Genomic DNA, 7,686 nt, shown 5'->3' with positions numbered 1-7,686 from the left:
GATACGTTAGAAAATTGGTATTTAATAGGAATGATTGTGTAACGGCTCATTTAATGTCATTTATTGTCTATAATTGTCTCATTAAAGCTTAGATTTATTTCCTTTACCTAGAATCAACTATAAAAGGAGGAAATTGTATTGGAAAAAGGACATGACTTACCTCATACTAAAATAAGAACTTTTGCTTACTGCTTTATTATTATTCTCAGAAAGCCTATTATTATTTTGGTCTCTTGATTATCAGTAACCCGATTTTTCATCTCCAATTCTAACATTATCCAAAAAATTTATTTCTTGGGCGAAACAAATTGGTTCCGTTACCGGGAATCGAACCCGGGTCTCCTGGGTGAAAGCCAGATATCCTAACCGCTGGACGATAACCGTAGGCTAATCTTATTGGAACTGAGCTGATGGGACGAGTCTCTACATTGGAGAAAAAGGAGCGAGAGTCTACAAAGGCTCTATCTGAAGCTAGGAAAATAGCTGAAGATGCCTTATTTGAAGCAGCAAACTGGAAAGAACAATTTGAGAGTGCCCATGTGACTATAGAGGAATTGCAAGAGAACAAGGCTCACTTGGAGCAACAAAATCGTGGCTTAACTTCTGAGTTGGGAATTATGAATGCTTCTTGGGGTTAGAGTAAAAGGGATAAAGAACTTCTGGAATGCTCTCTATCTAAAGCCAATGAGGAGATTAAAGAACTTAAGGCACTCATGGAGAAGAAAGAAGAATACACAAGGGAGTTAGCTCAAAACTTAACTCATGCTCAAAATGACTTAAGGATTTCTTCTGACAAAATTCGTGCCTTGGAAAGTTCCCATGCCTCTCTTGAAGCTTCCTTAGATTCTCACTTAGCCGAGCACCAAATAATGAAAAATGACCTTGCTAAGTGGGAAGAAGAATATAAGGCTTTGGAGAAGGAATATAATGCCCTTGAAGAAAATTTCAACATAGACGTGAGTTGGGCTTTTCTAAATTCTCGACGTGATGCTTTGATGGAGGCTACACAAGAAAACTTTGACTTGCAATCTGAGTTGGCCAAAGTCATAGACACTATCGAAAAAGGTCAACAACCTGCTGATACTCCTTCTCCGGCACTTGGAAATATTGACACCCCCTCTCCAGCACTAGAGGCTCCTGGAACAGAAGAGTGTTTGAACTCCGAAGCAGTCACTGAAGTACTTGAAGTTATAACTCCAGCTTCCGAAGTTGAAACTTCTATGACACAGTCTATGGAAATTAATGTTCCTGTGACTGTTACTTCCCACGTTGATGTTATCTCTCCAAGCTCACCTGAAATCGCTTCTATTGCTGTTTCGTCAGAAGTTGTAACCGCACCTGTTATTGCTTCAGAAAGTGATGTTACAACTTTTAATGATTGTTAATGTTATCCCTTGGCAATTTTGAAGGGATCTTTTGGTGAAGTCCCCAGTTACCATAATGGGGCACTTGTAAGATAAATATTTTGGTGACTAAGTTTTTCCTCAGTCTTTTTATGTTAAGAAGTTTTATGAGTACTTCTTTATATTCTATTCTTGCCTTCTTACTTATTTAGGACTTATGGAATAGCTTAGCACTTTTATCCTTTGAAAATGCTTTATGATTCTTCTCATGGAATATCAACATGAGGTTTATAAAAGAGGGCCCTTTTACTTTATAGACACTTAATGAAGAAGACGTCTCAACTTCATAATGGTGTTATAATACGATGAAAGAAATAGGAATACACATGTTTTGTATGCTACAACTTCGACAAGTTTTTATTTATGAACTTGAACTAGCATTTACATGTATTAAAGTACATCTATAATTTTCTCGCAACTGTTTTCCTTGTAACAGATTTATATAAAAGAAGAACAATAGACACGAGGTTTTTCTTTATAACCTGTTTTAGTACATAGTGTCGACCCCATCCTTAGGAAGGGTTTGAGAGGAGACTTTATTGCTCCCATGGTAAAAAATACTATGATGTATGCTTATGCTTGGATTACATAAACTCTGCTCGACACTTGTCTCTTGATTTGCGCACCTATTTTCCGCACGTATCCGTTCTGTGTTTATTGTACAGCCCCCAAGTGTTTGAGCTGTGACATATGAAGCCTCAAGCACTTGTTTTTTTTCTCTTAACTTGGTCCTTTTCCTGAAACAGAAAAATTTGCGGGACTCGGAGGTTCGATTAGAGATGAAGACTACCTAACCCGTGTATTTTTCCATCAGATTAATTGTAACCCTGGGCTGGGAATTTAAGAATATTCCCTTTTGCCGTACAGGTCGTGACTCATCATTTGGCACGAGTTAGGGTTTTTGCCTAGCATCTAAATTCGTTAGTAAAATTGTTAATAATTAAAAAATATTTAACATAGAGATACCTGACCGTGAATACTTTTCTCAAAAATAGTATCTTTTTAGATGGACAGCATTCCAATGTGAGGGTAATAGCTTGCCATCCATTGTTTCCAACTCGTATGCTCCTTTTCCCGCAATGTTACGAACTCTGTAAGGTCCTTCCCATGTTGGACTCAGCTTTCCTGAATTAGCAGTACGTGTAGATTGGAACACCTTTTTAAGCACGAAGTCCCCAATTTTGAAGAATCTGAGGCGTGCTTTCCTGTTATAGTATCATTCCATTACTTGCTTTTGTGCCGCCATTCTTATTAGTGCAGTTTCTCTTCTTCCTTCTAACAAATCAAGATTCACCCGCATCTCTACATCATTTGATTCCTCCGATGCTTGAACGTACCGTGTGCTTGGTTCTCCTATCTCTACTGGAATCAAAGCCTCCGTACCATAAACCATTGAAAATGGGGTTTCTCCCGTGCTTGTTTTTGGCGTTGTACGATAAGCCCATAATACTCCAGGTAATATTTCAGGCCAATTACCTTTCGAATCTTGCAATCTTTTCTTCAAGTTGTTAATGATAACCTTATTCGTGGACTCAGCTTGTCCATTTCCCACTGGATGATATGGTGTAGATGTTATTCTTTTAATCTGCCAACTTTCGAAAAATTCTGTGGCAAACATCACACCTCTTCCAATAATTGCCTATAAATTCTAAGGCATGGCTTCGTGTTTAATACACCAAAAACATTACAGAACTTCCTTCTTTCTGAAAAATACTGCATTCTAATTCGCAGTCTCTCTCTCTCAAATTCGTAAGTGTGATTTTGCTCCGTTCTTTGAGTTCGTTGGTATCCTGCAGTTTGTATTGCCACTGTTGCAGGAAGGTTTATTCCGTTTCATCCAGGGAGAATTTAATCCATTACCTTGGCAACTTGTGAGGGGGTTAAAATTCCTTAAGGACGCACAAGCAAATTGTGGACTCGGAATATTTCTTATTCTTTACTGTTTTCCAATTTCTTTTATTCTTCTAACAGTTTTCTGATTTTGTGTTTTAACACAGTAGCGAACAACAAGCTTAAGGAATTTTCATACTAACGTTTCTGTGTTGAAATATATATTAAACTGTTATCTATATTTTGTATACTGGTTTGGAGACTAAAGCCTTCGTGCTTTCTACTCCAATAATTGTTCTGTCCGGTTTAAAGTATATCAAAACTTTACCGGAATAATAAACGTACGGATTTAAAGTATAAAAACTTCACCATTGTTACGTGTTGTATGTTTGGTTTTGTATTCAGTTTGAAGATATCAAAACTTCACTGATTTAACAAAGTTCTGTTTTGTTTACAACTCTACAGAAAAAATAACGAATGAAAACCAAACTAATGGAAATGTTGCGGGAACGGGTGCTACTGTTACGAGTGTTGCTGCCTCGTCAAGCCGTTCAACTCCTGCTCATGCTATAGCACCAGTAGAAAAACCCGGAAAGTTTTCCGGTATTGACTTCAAACGTTGGCAAATGAAGATGCTCTTCTATCTTACTACGTTAAGTTTGTAGCGATTTATCAAGGAGGATCCTCCGGTCCTAGCTGAAGGCACTCCAGATGACGAACGATTTGTTGTAACTGAAGCATGGAAACATTCTGATTTCTTGTGCAAAAACTACATTTTGAGTTGTTTGGAAGATAGCTTGTACAATGTCTTTAGTGTCATGGAAACTTCAAAAGTGTTATGGAATGCGCTCGAGAAGAAGTACAAGACTGAGGATGCCGGACTTAAGAAGTTCGTGGCTGCAAGGTTTTTGGATTTCAAGATGATTGACTCTAGGTCGGTCATAACTCAAGTCCAAGAATTACAAGTCATTATGCATGACCTCCTTGCTGAAGGTATGGTCATAAATGAGGCCTTTCAAGTCGCCGCTTTCATTGAGAAGTTACCTCCGTTGTGGAAGGACTTTAAGAACGATCTAAAATACAAGCGGAAGGAGATGACACTTGAAGACTTGATTGTTCGTTTGAGGATAGAAGAAGACAACAAAAATGTTGAAAAGAAGTCGCGTGGAAACTCGACAATAATAAGGGCTAACATTGTTGAGGAGGCGCCACAAAATAAGAAGAGAAAGAAGGCTTCTGGACCAAAGAATTACCCAACCAAGAAAAAGTTCAAGGGTAATTGCCACAACTGTGGAAAATCTGGGCATAAGGCCGTGGATTGTCGTGCACCAAAGAATGATAAGAAGAAGAAAAATCAAGCTAACATGGTTGAAAATGCTGAAGAAATGGAGGACTTGTGTGCCATGTTGTCTGAATGCAACTTGGTAGGAAATCCTAAAGAATGGTGGATAGATTCTGGAGCCACCCGCCATGTTTGTGCTAACAAGGAGTTATTTTCTTCTTATGCCCCCGCAGGACCCGACGAGACAATTTTCATGGGAAATTCGTCTACAGCCAAAATTGAAGGAGTTGGCAAGATTGCGTTGAAGATGACGTCGGGAAAAATAGTGACTCTAAACCAAGTTCTCCATGTTCCAGAAATTCGCAAGAATCTTGTGTCTACCTCACTTCTTGTCAAGAATGGATTCAAATATATTTTTGTTTCTAATAGTGTTGTACTAAGTAAGAATGATGTGTATGTAGGAAAAGGTTACCTGAATGAGGGCCTTTTTAAGCTAAATGTAATAGCAGTTCCTATCAATAAAGTTAATGCTTCTTCTTACTTACTTGAGTCAAACACTTTATGGCATTCACGCTTAGGTCACGTCAACTTCAAAACATTGCGAAAAATGATAAATTTAGAAGTATTGCCAAAATTTGATTGCATTAATTCCAAATGTCAAATATGTGTGGAATCAAAGTATGCTAAGCATCCTTATAAGTCCGTTGAAAGGAATTCAAGTCCTTTAGACTTAATTCACACAGATATTTGCGATATGAAGTCAACACCATCTCGCGGTGGGAAAAAGTATTTTATTACTTTTATTGACGATAGCACGAGATATTGCTATGTTTATTTACCTAATAGTAAAGATGAGGCAATTGATGCTTTCAAGCAATACAAGAGTGAAGTTGAAACACAACTAAACAAAAAGATCAAAATGATAAGAAGTGATAGGGGTGGCGAATATGAATCTCCTTTTGAAGAAATATGTTTGGAAAATGGTATTATTCACCAAACAACTGCCCCTTACTCTCCACAATCTAATAGAATTGCGGAGATAAAGAATGAACGTTGAAAGAGATGATGAATGCGTTGTTGATAAGTTCTGGTTTACCACAGAACTTGTGGGGGGAAGCTATACTTACAGCTAACCGAATAATCAACCGTGTACCTCATAGTAAAACGCAGTCCATTCCCTATGAAAAGTGTAAAGGAAGGAAGCCCAGCTTGAAATACTTCAAAGTGTGGGGGTGTTTAGCTAAGGTACAAGTTCCTAAACCTAAAAGGGTTAAGATAGGTCCAAAAACGGTTGATTGTGTATTTATTGGATATGTAACCAATAGCAAGGCATATCGTTTTCTGGTTCATAAGTCAGAAAATCATGAGATTTACGTTAATACGATAATAGAATCAGATAATGCTGAATTCTTTGAAACTATTTATCCGTATAAAAAGAAAAGTGAAGTGACCTACCAAAGGTCAAAACGACCTCGGGAGGAAATAACAGATGGTATGCCTAATAAGGAAAATCCGAGAAGAAGTAAACGTCAACGGACATCTACTTCATTCGGTCCAGATTTTCTGACTTTCCTGCTAGAAAACGAGCCTCGTACCTTCAAGCACAATATTGGAAAGAAGCTGTCAATAGTGAAATAGAGTCCATATTGAGCAACCATACCTGGGAATTGGTTGATCTTCCTCCAGATAACAAAACATTGGGTTCTAAATGGATTTTCAAGAAGAAAATGAAAGACGATGGTACTATTGACAAATACAAGGCAAAACTTGTTGTCAAAGGATTTAGACAGCGAGAAGGTCTTGACTATTTTGACACATACTCGCCGGTAACAAGAATTACATCCATTCGGATGCTAATAGCGTTAGCCGCCTTGTATAATATTCAAATCCATCAAATGGATGTAAAAACAGCCTTCTTAAATGGTGATTTAGAGGAAGAAATTTACATGGACCAACCTGAAGGGTTCGTGGTTCCGGGAAAAGAAAAGAAGGTGTGTCGACTTGTTAAGTCCTTTTATGGACTAAAACAAGCACCCAAGCAATGGCATGCGAAATTTGACCAAACCATGTTGTCAAATGGCTTTAAGATTAATGAATGTGATAAATGTGTTTACATTAAGAACGTTTCAAATCATATAGTCATTGTTTGCTTATATGTTGATGATATGCTAATAATGAGCAAAGACATTGCCGACATTCAAGCTACTAAGCGTATGCTTGCTAGTAAGTTTGATATGAAAGATTTAGGAGTTGCCGATGTAATTCTAGGAATTAAAATCCAGAGGACTCCTCAGGGTCTAGCTTTGTCTCAATCACATTAAGTGAAAATGGTACTTGAAAAATTCAAATACTTGGAATTTAGAAGTGCAAGAACTCCAATTGACTTAAACCATCATCTTATAAAGAATAAAGGTGAAAGCACGTCTCAATTGGAGTATGCTCGTGTGCTGGGAAGCTTAATGTAAATCATGAACTGTACACGACCTGATATAGCTTGTGCAATAAGTAAACTTAGTCGATTCACAAGTAATCCCAACAAACATCACTGGGTGGCAATGAAACGAGTTCTGGGATATTTGGAATATACCCAAGACTACGCTTTGCACTACAATAAATATCCTACGGTTATCGAAGGATATAGTGATGCAAATTGGATAACCGGCTCAACAGAAACAAAGTCCACAAGTGGATATGTTTTTACTGTTGGTGGAGGAGCAGTATCTTGGAAGTCTTCCAAACAAACGTGCATCGCTCGCTCTACAGTGGAATCAGAGTTTATAGCTTTGGATAAAGCCGGTGAAGAAGCTGAATGGCTTTGAAATTTCTATGAAGACATTCCGTTCTGGCCAAAACCTTTGGCTCCTATTTGCATACATTGCGATAGTGAGGCTGCAATAGGATGGGCAGGGAGCGTTATGTATAACGGAAAGTCTCGTCATATACGACGAAGACATAACACCGTTAGACAACTACTTTCTAGTGGAATTATCACTATTGATTATGTAAGATCAAAGGATAATGTGGCGGATCCGCTTACAAAAGGCTTAACTAGAGAGGGAGTTGAGAAATCATCTAAGGGAATGGGACTATGGCCGAGGACAAGTCAACATGGCGGTAACTCTACCTAGAATTTTGGATGTTCCGAGATCTAGGTTCAAGGAGCTCAAACAA

The 7,686-nt window shown here is 38.0% G+C and overlaps 1 non-coding gene across 1 annotated transcript; it reads right to left on the bottom strand.

Moving 5' to 3' along the window:
* Nucleotides 313-384, bottom strand: TRNAE-UUC. Its single transcript has one exon. It is a non-coding gene; the product is annotated as a tRNA-Glu (tRNA).

Source organism: Nicotiana attenuata, chromosome 2, assembly GCF_001879085.1.
Source record: "Nicotiana attenuata strain UT chromosome 2, NIATTr2, whole genome shotgun sequence".
In the NCBI taxonomy this organism is placed as follows: domain Eukaryota; kingdom Viridiplantae; phylum Streptophyta; class Magnoliopsida; order Solanales; family Solanaceae; genus Nicotiana; species Nicotiana attenuata.
This window is presented reverse-complemented; position numbering and strand designations above follow the sequence as displayed.